The sequence below is a fragment of the Acomys minous genome, assembly GCF_964271855.1.
Source record: "Acomys minous genome assembly, chromosome: 13".
NCBI lineage: Eukaryota > Metazoa > Chordata > Mammalia > Rodentia > Muridae > Acomys > Acomys minous.
Genome location: NC_140495.1, coordinates 101,153,521 through 101,170,600, shown reverse-complemented (window position 1 = coordinate 101,170,600; position 17,080 = coordinate 101,153,521).

The following is a 17,080-nucleotide window of genomic DNA, read 5'->3' as shown; positions in this document are numbered from 1 at the left end:
GATCACAGAAACAGCCTAAGTGTCCCTCAGTAGAAGAATGGATAAAGAAACTGTGGTAAATTTACACAATGGAATACTACTCAGCTATTAAAAACAAGGAATTCCAAAAATTTGTGAACAAATGGATTGAACTAGAAATGATCATAATGAGTGAGTTAACCCAGAAACAGAGTCAAATGGTATATACTCACTTATATCTGCATTCTAGCCCCAGGGACATGTCCCAGGAAAGTCTTCACTTACCAGGAAACTGGGACAGAAGGGAGGACATCCTATTGGGACTCTAGATGAGAGAAGCATAGGAGAATGGCAAAGTAGAAGGATCCAGAGGGTCCTAGAAACCTACAAGAAGAACATTATGATAGGCAGATTTGGGCCCAGGGGTCCTGCTCAAACTATGGCACCAGCCAAGGACAATACAGGCAGTAAACTTCAAATCCCTACCCAGATCTAGCCAATGGACAGGACATTCTTCACAGTTGAGTGGAGAGTGGGGTCTGACTTTCACATGTACTCTGATGCCTCATATTTGACCACATCCCCAGATGGGGAGACCTGGTGGCACTCAGAGGAAGGATAGCAGGCTACCAAGAAGAGACTTGATACCCTATAAGCATATACAGGGGGAGGAAGTCCCCCTCAGTCACAGTCATAGGGGAGGGGAGTAAGGGGAAAATGGGAGGGAGGGAGGAGTGGGAGGATACAAGGGATGAGATAACCATTGAGATGTAATATGAATAAATTAATAAAATAAAATTAAAAAAGAATGCTTGAACTGAACTGGAGTGCTGGAAGAGTAATACCTTCCAAAGTAATAGACAAAGGCTGCTCCGGTCCCCTGACTACAACTGATGTTCTCCCCAGAGCCACTTGATTTGTTACTATTCTTTCTCTTGTAGAAAGTTGGTCACAGTTGAAGAAGAGATAAGCACCTAACTTTTAAGATTACCATAAGATGTAAGACCACATGACCTTTATTTTAACATGGAGGAAAACACTTCTGAATCAAAGACAAAATAAGGAGAAATAAATGTTTAAGACTGTGTGTTTTACCATGTGAGTCTTTCTGCTTCTGGGTTAACTCACTCAATATGATCATCTTTAGACCCATTTATTTGTCCACAAATTTCGGGATTTTCTTGTTTTTAATAGCTGAGTAATATTCCATAGTGTAAATGTACCACAATTTCTTTATCCATTCTTCAACTAAGGGGGCAGTTAGGCTGTTTCTAGGTTCTGGCTGTTATGAATAAGGCTGCTATGAATAAGGCTGCTATGAATATGGTTGAGCATATGTCCTTGTTGTGTGGTAGGGCATTTTCTGGGTATATTCTAAGGAGTGGAATAGCTTGGTATATACTCACTTATAATTGGGCACTAGCCCAAAAGACATGTCCAATGAAAGTTTCACTTACCAGAAGTTTGTGATGGATGTGAGGACATCCTACTGAGACACTAGGTAAGAGAAATATAGGAGACAGGGAAATAGAAGGACCCAGAGAGTCCTAGAAACTTACAAGAAGAACATCATGATGGGTGGATTGGGGCCCAGGGTGATCTGCTCAAACTATTGCACTAATCAAGGACATTACAATAGTAAACATCGAACCCCTACTCTGATCTACCCAATGGACGGGGCATTCTCCACAGTTATGTGGAGAGTGGGGACTGACTTTGACCTGAATTCTGGTGCTCCATATTTGAATACCTCCTCTTGGTGGGGAGGCCTGGTGGCACTCAAAGAAAGAATAAGCAGGCTACCAAGATGAGACTTGATGGCCTATGACCATATAGTGGGGGAGGAGGGCCCCCTCAGTCATAGACCTAGGGGAGGGGAATAGGGTGAAAGTGGGAGGGAGGGAGGAATGGGAGGATACAAGTGATGGGATAACAATTGAGTTATAATCTGAATAAATTAATAAAATTGAAAAAAGACTGTGTTTTAAATTACACTTTGAAAGAGGATATATGTGAAACTGAAAGATACAATGTACATTGAAATAAACACTCATAACACACAAGAAGGTTAACATTTTCCAGAGTCAAAAATACACCTTTACAGTGAATGAGAAACAAAATCACCCTGAGTATATGAAGAAGAAAGTTATAGGGGAAGTCAGACACTTTGTGGTGAAGTATTCATTTTCTTCTTCCATTTTTATGTAAGTTCCAGGATTGAACTTGTCAGGCTTGCAAAGCAATGGCCTTTACTGTGCTATGCCATCTTGGTGGCCTGACTTATGGCCTTTCTTGTGGTAAAGGAAATCGATAGAGCAACTGTGACTAGGACACACATCCTAACATGGACCAATGGTTGCTTGCCAGGTTATATCGTCAGAAATAAACCATTGCCATGAGTTGTTCATGAGTTAGTTGGACAGTGTGATCAGTGGTACAATTATTTTTATAATTTGCCATCTTCTGTAGGGATACTTTTACTTATTATTTTTTATATATTTTTTTAAAATTTTAAGAGTTTGTTCACTTCATATCGTGATTGTAGCCCCTTCCCTCCTCTTCTCTTGCTCCCACCCTCCCTCTCACTTCCCCCAGCCCCCTTCCCCTACTCCTCAGAAAAGGGAGTCTCCCCCCTCCCACCAACCCACCCCAGCACATGAAGTTCTCTTCCCCTGTGGCCTGGCGAGGCAGCTCCGTCAGGAGGAAGTGATCGAAAAACAGGCAACAGAGCCTATGTCAGAAACAGCCCCCTCCTTTTCCTAGGAGACTCACATGAAGACTGAGCTGCCCATTGGCTACATCTATGTAGCTTAGGTCCAGTCCATGCATGGTCCTTGGTTGGTGCTTCAGTCTCTGTAAGCCACCCCGGGGCCAGGTTAGGTGACTCTGTTGATCTTCTTGTGGAGTTTTTGTCACTTATAATCTCTCTTCCCAAGAATCAATAAAATATGATCTTATCAATGGCAGCAGACACAGGTCAGAGTTATAAGAATGACTTGAGTCTCTTTGAAATACGTGGCCACCCTGGTTTCCAGTTCTTGGTTCTAACAGCTACGACTAAGGAGGAAGCATAATTTGATTCCAGCTTCCTGGAACTCAGTGAACCATGCATGTCCATGTAGGAAACCTTTGTGCAGAAGAATTCATTAAGCCAAGCATCTGCCTCAGGGGTGTGTGTGTGTGTGTGTGTGTGTGTGTGTGTTGTGTGTGTGTGTGTGTGTGTGTTGGGCGGGGCGAGTAGGGGAATGATTTGTAGCAAGGAGGTCATTGACTTTACTTTGTGTGAAATAAAATGGCGATAAGCCATGCCTGTCAAAAATACCACTTTCCTGTGTCTAGAGGAGCTCTCTTCATAAAGAGGTGAATCGCCCAATGAGCACCTAAGGTGTATGCAGGATCACTAATATCAATTATGCATGCCTACAAAGTAAAGTGCTGAACTGCATCAGAAGTCCTCACTGGCCATCTGTTAGAGTCTGCCACTACCTTTTTCTACAATGAGGGAATAGTTTACACTCATGACAGGAATCTGTGATAGCTGCCTGAGATACTGCACTAATCCCTCGCTTAGCAATATTTGAATATTTGGTTGGAGGGTAGAGGACACGAATGGGTAGGTACCGTAAGGCGTTGGCAAGGGAAAGAAAGTTGGGAACCTGGAAGGATTTCTGTTTGGGTTTTGATCCCTGGATAGCTTCTCTCATCTCTGATGCCCTCCTATTTCACATTATCCACCCCGAAGGTCTGTTCCTTAGATCCTTTCTCAGGGTAGGCCGTATATTTCACAGCTACAGTGTCACCCCCGTGTGCTTTGGTGGTTGTCTGAGCACACAGTATCTGTGGCTATTTTTGAATTCTGTCAAATGCAAAGATGAAAGGGAAGGGTCCTTTGATCACTGCATTATCAATTTAACACCACTAAGGTATTTATGATCCTGGCCTCAGGTGTCTTTGGCTGCCATGGGCTATTCCTGCTTCATTGTAGTTTAAGAAACCTCAATTCTCAATGAAAATCAACGGACAATATATGACGTAAAACCTTTCCTAATTATCAGAGACGATTATGTCCTCATTAAAGATTTCCCCCACAATTTGCAGCATGTTATCTTCTCTTAATGCCTCTACAAGTTTGGTTCCTAGTCTTTTTAGGACTCTCTCCTACATATTCAGATGAGAGTGACATAAAAAAGGAACAATCTAAGCTGTATTCTAGAAGCTGTACCATACAATATGACATTGGATCGGACGTTTAAGCAACAAGACAATTCAGAATTACAAGCACTATTAGTTGATAAATTTAAATTCTACTAAGACCACACTGGAAGTTTTTCTCAGGGAGAGAAAGCGAGAGTAACCTGTTTGTACTCTTTTGGCCTAGCTCTGGCCAGGAGTTTTCATATTCACGTCAGGATAGAGTTTACAAAAGAAAGAAAGGTATTGGAGAGCGACAGTGAAGAAAGGCAAACAGGAAAAGGTACTGTTCTCTTGTAGGAAGGGAGGGGGGACGGTAGATGAGAAGAGTAGAAAAGTATGGGTGCCGTTAGCAACACAGAGACGCTGAAGGGGCCTGGATAAAGATATCAAACATTGCTCTTGTTGAGGTTTGAAAATGATGAGCTGTAGTTCATTTTACTTAGAATATGCTGAATTCGACATTTCTGGGAAAATCTAAGAGTGAATGTCACTCAACAGTGTGACTGTGTCATACGTCAATATGTAGAATACATCGATATACAAGATATAATTTAGAGTAAAATTCCAAGCAAATCCTGATATAGGAACCAGGATTAATTATAGTTACAGGATTTGTGGTGCCTTGAATAAGAATGGCTCCATAGGCTCATGTATTTGAATGTTTAGTCGTTAGGGAGTGGCGCTACTTGAGAAGGATTAGGAGGTGTGGCCTACTGGGGTGGGCGTGGCCTTGTTGGGGGAAGTGTGTCACTGAGGATGGGCTTTAAGGTTTCAAAGGCCCGAGTCAGGCCTGATGTCTTTCTTCCTGCTGCCTGTGGATCCAGATGTAGAACTCTCAGCTACCTCTCTAGCACTACGTCTGCCTGTGTGCCACCGTGACGATAACGGACTAGACTTCTGAAACCGTGAGCCAGCCAGTTAGATGCTTCTTTTCTAAGAGTGGCCACGGCCACGGTGTCATTTCCCTGCAACAGAACACTGACTAAGACAGAGACCATTGTTAGCTATGCCTCACGAAATGGGCAGCAATATGTTTGTGCTATATTTGTTCGCATTTATAACAAATGATTCACTGCTTGTCAGTTTGCAGAAGCTTTATCATGTACACCTGACTGACAACTTACACATGACCCGCGCTGGTGAGTCGATCCTTCTGGATTGTTTTGTTCAAACACTTCTGTCTTGGAGGAGACATTAAAACCCTTTGGTGATTTTTCTGATTAGGAAGACACGATGACCCAGATGCCAGGTGCAGCGACTAGCTCTTGTGTGCATCACTAAGTATGGAGTAAATGACCACAATTACCCCATTGTCATGTGTATGACACATTATATGACCTATTTGATTCTACTTTAATAGAAACCTAAAGCAAGCAAAAAAAAAAAAAAGACCCAGTATTTCGGTTCACATGGACTGTATTGTTTCACTCTAGTCTCTGAGACATGTGTTTTTCTGAAGGACGGCCATCAATGTTTGTCATTTGAACAAAAGCAGGAAGAAATACAGAATTAGGTTGTGCCATCTGATGAAATAAAATAAAAAACACAAAGCATGAATATCTTTATAATATTCAGTAATCTGATATTTGAATGTCGTTAAGCCTAGGTCTCAGATACAAATGAACTTAAAAGAACCCATGAGACAAAAACACACAAACTCCACACGTAGGCCATACCCGTGAAAAGAAACCTTATCTTTGTTTTTGGGTAGCTGATTTATGTATTTCCACTGTCCACATTTTCAGAAGGGCGTGCTAGCCCTTCCCATCTGAGAGTGTTACCGAGGTTTCTGGTACAAACTAGAGACTCAGGAGCATCCTTTCTCATCCTTTTCCATCTCAGACACACCTCCACATCTGCACCTTGCGCACAGACTGCACAACAGCTTCGTGTTTACCCCCCTGATGATGTGAAGACAGGACTAGGAGATGACTATGGACATCTCTGCCCTTTGGGTCCTTTCTCCCGCAGATGCTTTCCCTGTGCCCACGGAATATGCTCCTTTTTCAAGCCTGCAGTATGTTGTGTCAGTTTGGCTGGGGTCTGTCGACCTTGGCTTCTTACACTCTCCTTTTGTCACCCCACGTCCCTTAGGCTTTGCTCCACGGCATTTGTTGTACGCCTGGAAGCAGCTAGCGCCTTGCCATGCTGACCTGGCTCAAGAGCTAATAAGTGGCTGCTCACTGTTTTCACCTGTACGGAGCTCTGGGAACACTGGAATTTTCTCTCTTCAGTGTGAGATCTTGCATGGAAGCCTAGGAGCTGTACTTGGTTTCAGTGTGCTTTACAACAAGTTGCTTTGCTTTACGAGCCAGTCTATGCTAGCATAGAGCATCCGGAAACAGACCATCCCGAAACAGACCCTGATTTTCCAAACAAGAAACTCATCTGTTCTAATTCCCCTCACTATTTAGTGCTGTGGAAGTTTTGGTTTATATGTAAACATTTTTTTAAATTGTATTTTATTTATTTATTTACTTACTTACTTATTTATTTTTGTTTTGTTTGTTTTATGGTTCAAGCCCAGGTGTGGGATATGTGGCAGCTCCAGTTTGTCCACAGCTGATGATTGCCTCCAGAAAAGGGCATTTGATGTTTGGCAGCTGTGAACTACGTCATGAAAGGGGTGGGTGGGGTCTTTGGCAGGCTGGATAAAAGCCTGACAGGGCGAAAGCGTGGGGTCTCTAAGAAAGAGGAAGGCTGCTGGCAAAGAGGAAGGCTGCTGGCGCTTTCCCTAGGGCGACCCCCCCCCTCTCCCCACCCCCTCCTGCCCCATTGCTCCTGGTTGCTGTTGATGCAGTTTGATGAGAAGTCAGAGATATCCTGAAAAGAAGATTGGACTTGTCCGAAGGAACCGGAAGACCCTAAACAGCAGGAAGCAGCTAAGGAAAACTACACTCCCCCCCCACCCCCCCACCCCCGCTAACCTTCCTTCTTTCCTACCTGGTGTTGGGGTGTTCAAAGGGATTGAGGGAAAGAAGGGGGAAAGAGATTTAAGGAACCCAAACAGAGGAAGGGGATGCAGGCTATCAGCCCCTCAAAGGTCTACAGGAGGGGGGGAATAGGGCGGGAGAGGGAGGGAGGGTGGGAACAGGCAGATAAGAGTGAGGGAATAACGTCCAACCGGAATGTAATGTAGATAAATTATAATTTTTTTAAAAAGGGAAAACAATACATTTTAAAAGTACGCCGACAATTCAGAGACGTGGGGAAAGAGTAAGAATAAAAGACCCAGCTATTCCACTCCTAGGAGTATACCCAGAAGATGCTCCAGCACACAACAAGAAAATTTGCTCAACCATGTTCATAGCAGCCTTATTCATAATCGCCAGAACATGGAAACAGCCTAAGTGCCCCTCAGTAGAAGAATGGATAAAGAAACTGTGGTACATATACACGATGGAATATTACTCAGCTATTAAAAACAAGGATTTTCCAAAATTTGTGGACAAATGGATTGAACTAGAAATGATCATAATGAGTGAGCTAACCCAGAAGCAGAAAGAGTCAAATGGTATATACTCACTTATTACCGGACACTAGCCCAAGGGACAGGTCCCATGAAAGTCTGCACCTACCAGGAAACGGGGATAGAGGTGAGGACATCCTATTGAGACTCTAGATGAGGAAAATATAGAGGATAGGCAAGTAGGGGGACCCAGAGGGTCCTAGAAACCTACAAGAAGAACATTATGATGGCTAGATCTGAGCCCAGGGATTCTGCTTGATCTAAGGCACCAACCATGGACAAAACGGGCAGTCATCATCAAACCCCTACCCAGATCTAGCCAAGGGACAGAACATTCTCCACAGCTAAGTGGAGACTGGGGACTGACTTTCACAGGATCTCTGGTGCCCCATATTTGGCCATGTCCCTTTGTGGGGGAGGCCCAATGGCACTCGGAAGAAGGATAGAGGACTACCAAGAAAAGACTTGATACCCTAGCACCATATTCAGGGGGAGGAGGTCCCCCACAGCCACAGTCATAGGGAAGGGGGATTGGGGTGAAAGTGGGAGGGAGGGAGGAATGGGAGGATGCATGGGATGGGATAGAAAATGAGATGTAATAGGAATTATTTTTAATTTTCAATAAAAATGTGTAAAAAAAAAAAAGAATAACACTAAAGATACATCATATCCCCCCCTCCCCTTTTTTTAAAAACACACCTACAGATGGAGGGAGCAGGCACAGCACTTCCTCTGTTCTCTGAGTAGGACTTACTCTGGGCATATCTTTTTTCCTTCTTGAGGACACTGTCCCCATACTCCCCTTTATTTCATGTACGCCCTTGTTCTAAAAGCTTTGCACAAACAACTTCATTGAACCCTCACGACTCCAGACAAGGTGAGTGTTTATTATTTTCCCGGTTGTAAAATTTCACAAGTCGCTGGCACAGCGGGGATTGGGATCCCTGTGGCTAGCTCAGACCTATGCTGACGTGCAGGGCCGAACGTTTTGTTATCTTGTTCATTGCGAAGACCATGAAAACATGAATTGAAAACAAGAATTGCACATGAGTGAAAGGTTCATTACCTTAATATTTTCAGATTTTTGACTTAATTATCTTTGCTAAGAAAAAAAAAAAAAGAGTGGCTCCTGAAAGGGACAACACGTTGGGAGATCTGGGAGCTGTGAGATGCAAAGTGTTGTTATTTCCACAGGAAACGGAAAATGCAGAAATAACACTGAGAATGAGCTAACAGAGTCAACATTAGGAAGGTCCCTTGGTGGTACATTTGGACCCACGCTTTCTATACTGAAATGTTTGCCTTGATGATTTCCATTACCTTTAACTTAATTAATTCAATGGTTCCTATCTGTTATAGAAAAATTGATAATATGACAGGATCTCTTGTTTAGGTTTTTTTTAAAAGTCCTTACTGAAAGCCTACATGATAAGGAACAAGTACAGGTCCAGGGACTGTATAACTATATAGAGGTAGGTTACTTAGTGACTGAGTCTTTTCCAATACTGGCCTAATCTTTTTCTATTTCCAAATGAAACTATGAAACTGATATTTTTTTAATAACATGATTTTATCCTTTTATCTTTATTGTCTTTATAGAAAAACACTTCAGACCTGATTAGCATTCCTCATGGACCCTCCTGGTCACTCTTCTTCCCTTGTATGTACAGCTTGCCTCTGACCAGTTAATCCTTGACGCCATCTGTCCTTGAGTAACACCTTCCTTTGGTAGTTTACAGACAAAGGTTTCATTGACGGTTTTTGAGTTTGAGAGTAGGCAATGTTGACAATTTTATGAATAAAACACACAGTCGCCCAGTCCATGCCAGCCCATGGAGGCCAGTTCTTAAATTAGAGTTTTGGGACAGATTTCTAGGCGTTTGATAGCTTGGAACTGACCAGGATGAGAAATTTATATGGCAGAAATCTATAAACACAGCACATTCGTTTTCTTTTGCTTTGTTTTTCTGCCGAGCCGCATTGCTTTATTAGCTCACTGATAAAAATAAAACTGTCTATTCAAGTCTATTCTTCATCCCCTGTGTGCCCTACTTTTAAAATGTATGCATTTATATTCTGAGATATGTACTTATAGGCTTCCTTTGCACCTCAGCATTATATGAATGGGGACATATATCTCTGGAATAAAGATATCATGTTCAGTTTGATATAATATAAATAATACGTGACATATGAAAGTCGAGAAGGCAGTATTGAATATTTATACTCTTACTAGTATTAATACACATACATAATTAAAATAAATGTAAGTAGTTCTTGTCTTACTAATATTAATATACATATGTAACTAAAATAATTTAGATATAAGTTGTTTTGGGGCTATGTCTTTCATTTCTATTTTCCTCTTTTTTCATTGCAGTATGACTGATATTTTTGTACTGTTAGAGTCTGAGCCACTTGTGGGAGAGAGCAAGGCATACAAACCTGATGAGGAAGAAAAAGCAAATCAGATACACTCAGAGCCACAGATTTTGACATTTCCCAAATGTTCTTACTCAGTGCTCACTGAGGAAAGTTAGATGTTGAGACTCAGAGAGAGAAAGACCAAGATTTCTGTTATTTAAACTGAGTTTTAAATAAAACTCAGTTTCATCTCTAGCTCAAAGAGCCTAGGCTAATTCAATCATTACATAAGTATGTTTCAAGTAGTGGAAGTGTGACATGTTTTGGACACAGCTCTCTAAGTGCTCCCTTGGCCTTGCAGGTGTTTTTTTTACCACCTTGGGACTCTCCTGTTCTGGCACTGTCTGCTCTTGAGTAGCACTACTTAAGTTTTCACCCTTCAAAACCCTTACTCTGAAGAAAAGGAAAGGAAAAAGAAACCCCTCCCCAACCAATGGACTCCTCTTACTTCTTTTGGTTCCAACATTTGATTATAAGTAATTACATCCCATTGTTATCCTGTCACTTAATCTTCCTGTTCCCTCACTCCATCCTTCTGCCCTATTCTTCTCCCCTGGACCTCAGATAGGGATGGGAGCCTCCTGCCCTTCTCATCCTGATGGTCTGCATCCCCTTTCTCTGTGTGCCCACAGGGCTGCACTCCAATGGGAAGCGATCAAATCTGAGACACCAGAGTTTGTGTCAGAGGCAGTCCCAGCTCCTCCCACAACCATGCACAGTGAGCTGTCCATTGGATGTATCTGAACAGGGGGGTCTAGGTTCTCTGCATGCATTGTTGGTGCAACAGATTGTGCAGGCCCACTGGGTCCAGATCTGCAGGCCTTGATGGTCTCATTGTGGGGCTCCTTAGCCCTTTGTGTCCTTCTATTACACTCCCCCCCCCCAATCTTCCGTACCACTCTTAGCACTCTGCCCAGAGTCCAGCTGCCAGTCCCAGCATCTGTCCCAATGCCCCACTGGGTAGAGGACTCTCAGAGGGCATCTGTGTTGGGCTAATATCCACTTATAAGTGAGTATATACTATGTGTGTCTTTCTGGGTCTGGGTTACCTCACTCAGGTTGATAATTTCTAGTTCCATTTGCCTGCAAATTTCAAGATTTCCTTGGTTTTAATAGCTGAGTAGTATTCCACTGTGTAAATGTACCACAGTTTCTTTATGCATTCTTCAGTTGAGGGACATCTGTGTTGTTTCCAGATTCTGGCTATTATGAATAAAGCTGCTATGAACATAGTTGGGCAAATGTCTTTGTTGTATGGTAGAGCATCTTTTGAGTAATTGCCCAGGAGTAGTATAGCTTGGGTCTTGTGGTAGCACTATTCCCAATTTTCTGAAAAGCAACAGATTGATTGCTTTGTTTGCACAAGTTTGCACTCCCACCAGCAATGAAGGAGTACTTCCCGTTTCCCCACATGCTCACCAGCATGTGCTTTCACTTGAATTTTGATCTTAGACATTCTGATAGGAGTAAGATGGTATCTCAGTCATTTTAATTTGCATTTCCTTGATAACTAAAGATGTTGAGCATTTCTTTAAGTGTTTCTTAGCCATTCAATGTTCTTTTATTAAGAATTCTCTGTTTAGTTTTGTACCCATTTTTAAAATTGGATAATTTGGTTCAGAGGTGTTTAATTTATTGAGTTCTTTATATATTTTGGATATTAGCCCTTTGTTGGCGATCTTCTCCCAATCTGTAGGCTGCCATTTTGTTATGTTGATAGTGTCCTTCACCTTATAGAAGCTTTTCAGTTTCATGAGGGTCTCATTTGTTAATTGTTAATCTTAAAGCCTGAGTTATTTGTGTTCTGTTCAGGAAGTTGTCACCTGTGCCACTGAGTTCAAGGCTCTTCCCCACATTTTCTTTTAACAGATTTAGAGTGTCTGGTTTTATGTTGAGGTTTTTAATCCACTTTGACTTTGTTGTGCAGCGTGATAAATATGCATCTATTTGCATTTTTCTACATGTAGACATTCAGTTAGACCAGTACCATTTAATGAAGATGCTATCTTTTTTCCATTGTGTGGATTTGGCTTCTTCGTCAAAATCAAGTGCCCATAGGTATGTGGGTTTATTTCTGGGTCTTTGATTTGATTCCATTGGTCAACCAGCCTATTTCTATGCCAATTTTTTATTACTCTTTTTTTAAAAACTGTTGCTCTATAGTACAGCTTGAGATTAGGGAAGGAGATTCCTCTGGAAGATCTTTTATTGTACAGGATTGTTTTAATTATTCTGGGGATTTTTTATATGAAGTTGAGAATTGATCTTTCAAAAATCAATTGATCTTTCAAGAATTGTGTAGGCATTTTGATAGGGATTTCATTGAATCTGTAAATTCCTTTTAGTACGATGGCCATTTTCATAATGTTGATTTTCCTGATCCATGAGCATGGGAGATCTTTCCATCTTCTGATGTCTTCTTCAAACAAGTCTTTCACTTGTTTAGTTAGAGTTACACCAACATACTTTATGTTATTCGTGGCTGAAGTGTGTACTTTCCCTAATTTCTTTCTTAGCTCGTTTGTCATTTGTATACAAGAGGGCTACTGATTAAAAAAAAATGTATCTTGTATCTGGCCACTTTGATCAAGGTGTTTCTCAGTTGTAGGTGTTCACTGGTGAAATTTTGAGGGTCACTTATGTGCACTGTCATACCATCTGCAAATAGTGATACTTTAACTTCCTCCTTTTTTATGTAGATCCATTTTTATTGTCTTATTCTTCTAGCTAGCTCTTCTATACTGAACATATATGGAGAGAGTGGGCAGCCTTGTCTAATTGCTTTGAGTTTCTCTCCATTTAATTTGATGTTGACTATCGGCTTGCCATATATTGCCTTCATTATGTTTAGGTATGTGCCTTGTATGCCTAATCCCTCCAAGATTTAAAACATGAATGGGTGTTGGATTTTGTCAAATGCTTTGTTGGCATCTAAGGAGATGATCATGTGGGGTTTTTTTCAGTTTGTTATATGGTGGATTACATTGATGGATTTTCATATATTGAACCATCCTGCACTCCTGGGTTGTAACCAACTTGGTTATGGTGAATGATATCTTGGATTTGGTATGGAAGAATTTTATTGAGTAATTTTGCATCAATGTTTATAAGGGAAATTATTTTAAAGTTCTCTTTCTTTGTTGGGTCTTTGTGTGGTTTAGGTATCAAGGTGACTGTGGCTTCACAGGATGAGTTTGGCAACGTTCCTTCTGTTTCTATTTTGTGGACTAGTTAGAAGAGAATTGATATTAGCTCTTCTTTGAAGATCTGGTAGAATTTTGCACTGAGTCCATCCAGCCCTGGACTTTTTTTGGTTGGTAGACTTTTGATGACTGCTTCTATTTCCTTAGGAGATATGCGACTATTTATTATTTACTTGATGTTGATTCAATTTTAGCAAGTGGTAGTTATGAAGAAAATTGTCCAAATCATTTATATCTTAAAAATATTAATTTTGTGGCATATAGGCTTTTGAAGTAAGACCTAATGATTTTTTTTTATTTCCTCGGTGTCTGTTGTTATTGCCTCTCTTTTCATTTCTTATTTTGTTGATTTGAATACTTTCCCTCTGCCTTTTAGTTTGGTTAAGGGCTTGTCTATCTTGTTGATTTTCTCAAAGAACCAGCGCTTGTCTTTGTTGATTCTTTGAATTATTCTCTTTGTTTTTAATTTATTTATTTCAGCCCTGAGTTTGATTGTTTTCAGCCATCTACTCCTCTTTGGTGTGTCTGTTTCTTTTTGTTCTAGAGCTTTCAGGTGTGCTATTAAGTTTCTAGTATGGGATCTCTCCAATTTCTTTATGAAAGTGCTTAATGCTATGAACTTTCTTTTAGCACTGCTTTCATTGTGTCTCAAAAGTTTGGGTATGTTGTGCCTTCATTTTCTTTGAATTCTAGCAAGCCTTTAATTTCTTTTTTATTTCCCCCCTGACTCAGGTGTCACTGAGTAGAGAGTCGCTCAGTTTCCATGAATTTGTAGGCTTTCTGTTGTTGTTGAGATCCATCTTTAATCCATGGTAGTCCAATAAAATGCAAGGGGTTATTTCAGTTTTCTTGTATCTGTTTAGGTTAGCTTTGTGGTCAAGTATGTGGTCAATTTTGGAGAAGGTTATGTGAGGTGCTGAGAAGAAAGTACATTCTTTTGTGTTTGGATTAAATGTTCTGTAAATATCTGTCAGGTACATTTGATTCATGATGTCTATTAGTTTTTATTATTTCTCCATTTAGTTTCTTTCTTGATGATATGTCTATTGGTGAGAGTGGGGTATTGAAGTCTCCACTATTAATGTGTGAAATTTGATGTGTGACGTAAGCTTTAGGAATGTTTCTTTTATTAATGTCGGTGCTCCTTCATTTGGGGCATGTTCAAAATTGAGACATCATCTTGGTGTATTTTTCTTTGATAGGTATGAAATGTCCTTTCCTATCTCTTTTGATTAGTTTTGGTTGAAAGCATATTTTATTAGATATTAGAATGGCTACTCCAGTTTGCTTAGTAGGTCTGTTTGCTTGGAATACATTTTCTATCTCTTTACTCTGAGACAATATCTATCTTTATTGCTGAAGTGTGTTTCTCGTACGCAGTAGAATGATGTATCCTGTTTTTGTGTCCATTCTGTCAGCCTGTGTTTTTTTTTTTTAATTGGGGAGTTGAGGCTATTGATGTTGAGAGATATTAATGACCATTGGTTGTTAGTTTCTGTTATTTTGATGTTGGTGATGGTAGAGTGTGTGTGTTTCCTTTCCTTTGTTTTGTGGATGTGGGGTTATTTGTTTCCTGTGTTTTCCTGGGTGTAGTTAGCCTCCTTGGGCTGGAAGTTTCCTTATAGTATTTTTGGTAGGGCTGGATTTGTGCCTAGGTACTGTTTAAATTTGCTTTTTCATGGAATATCTTGTTTTTTCCATCTACGGTGATTTAAAGCTTTGCTGGATACAGCAGTCTAGGTTGGCATCTTGGTGTCTTAGTGTTTGCATGACACCTGTCCGGGTCATTCTGGCTTTCATAGTCTCTGTTGAGAGAAGTCAGGTGTAATTCTGATTGGTTTGCCTTTGTATGTGACTCGGCCTTTTTCTCCTGCAGCTTTTAATAGTATTTCTTTGTTCTGTACATTTAGTGTTTTGATTATTAATGTGGCAGGAGGATTTTCTTTTCAGGTCTAATCTGTTTGGAGTTCTGTAGGTTTCTTGTATGTTTATGGGTATTTCTTTCTTTAGGTTGGGGAAGTTTTCTTCTGCAATTTTGTTGAAATTGTTTTCTGGGCCATGGAGCTTGGAGTCTTTTCTCCTATTGCTATTATTCTTAGATTTAGTCTTTTTTTTTTTTAAAGAGAAAACTTATTATTTATTTTTAAAAATACATTTATTTTATTACACATGTATAAAACAAAGTACATACAGCAGGGAGAACCATGTGACAATCATGAGCTCTATAAGTGTTACATTCATAGTGGTTTGGCTATTTGTATTTGTCCAACTTGAAGTAAATGTCTTTCCTGACTTGTTGGGTTTAAATTTCTGCATGAAATTCAATATCTATCCTATCTCAACTCTAATAACTTAACTTCTTTATCTTGATCTAAAAAGATCTTATCACCTAACCAACTAAAATTGATTGTAAAACTATACTATCTGGCCTTCAATGACCCTCAGAGACTTGAGAAGGAATAAAACTTAAATTCCTGAGTGAACCAGAAGTGTGGTTTAGTAGCTTCCAAAATGTACAAATTGACTTAGATGGTTTACTCCCTGAACAGTCACCCAACGCTCTATGATGTTTGAGCCTCATCCTCGGCCTTCTGGCCCAGGATCTCTGCCAGACTTATTCACAGGGCAGGAACTATTGAGGACTTGCTTACCCTGTCTTGGCAGAGTGTGGCCGTTGATTCTCCCTGCATCTAAGCTGCCAGGTTTTAGGCAGAATTCTGTTTGTGGCAGGGATGAGGACATTTTTCCCAGTGGCTTGTTTGCCACATTTGAAGCCATCTCCATAAGGAGGCTCTTTGATGCTCATCATCCTCTTTGAGCTCAGCTGGGTGTTGTCAGAAGTTAACTTGTCTTGTTGTCAAAGAAATTTAGGAATATAAAAACAACTTTAAATGCCATATTCTGTGTGCCTCTGAGGCTTTTGAATACCTTATTCAACTATTTTACCTCATATATTGATAGAGTCATATCTATCTCTCAGTCTTAGGATATACATTCTTGTGCTATAATCTGATAACTATTTGACATGCACATGTTTTGTATCCATATACTAAATTCCATAGTAATGACTTAGACATAACCTTCATTACGAGTAACAATTAAGGCCTTGAGTTAAGGAGTAGGTTCAATCATCTAGCTTTTGTTCTATCCTCCCTCTATGTTCCGATGTCTCCCTTTCTTTCTTTCCAGCTCCTATCTCCTTACCTATGTATGCAAGATAAAGGAAAAGAGAGACATCCCTGAATTTCACCTATTCTTTTCTCTGTATAAGACCAATAATGACTTATGACCACCTTCCGATGAGAATAAGCATTTGTAGACCAAGAGAGCGAACAGAGACCTGTACACCCCTTCCCTTCCCCACCCTACCCCACCCCCGGTTAGAGGGAATGGGGCGTCATTCTCTTAAGCTTTCTTCAGGTTGAATTGGGGTGAATAATACTTGGAAGGGGCCCCAAAATTTGGAGAAAATGGTTAAGCAAGCCAGGGATTGCATTTGTGGTCCAGTTTCTAAATGTTGAGAGATTCCAGGCTTAGTAGGAGATTGAAATGGTAGTCCAAATTGGATCAGAAGTTTTCTTTAATGTTGTCTGGGAAGCTGTCCAAATCTGATGGGTAACAGCAACAGAGTCATCGGGGGTGGAGCTAGGAGGATGCAGGATGTTAGCGTCCATCATGCTGAGAGAAACGAATCCTGTCAGGTCTGATCGAGCATCAGTGTCTGGTTATTTTGTTCTGAAAACATAATTTCTCACAAGCATTATACAGTTCTAACATTATAATTGTATGAGGTGTGTGGGATGCACAAAACAATTAAAGCTAGTTTTCTGCT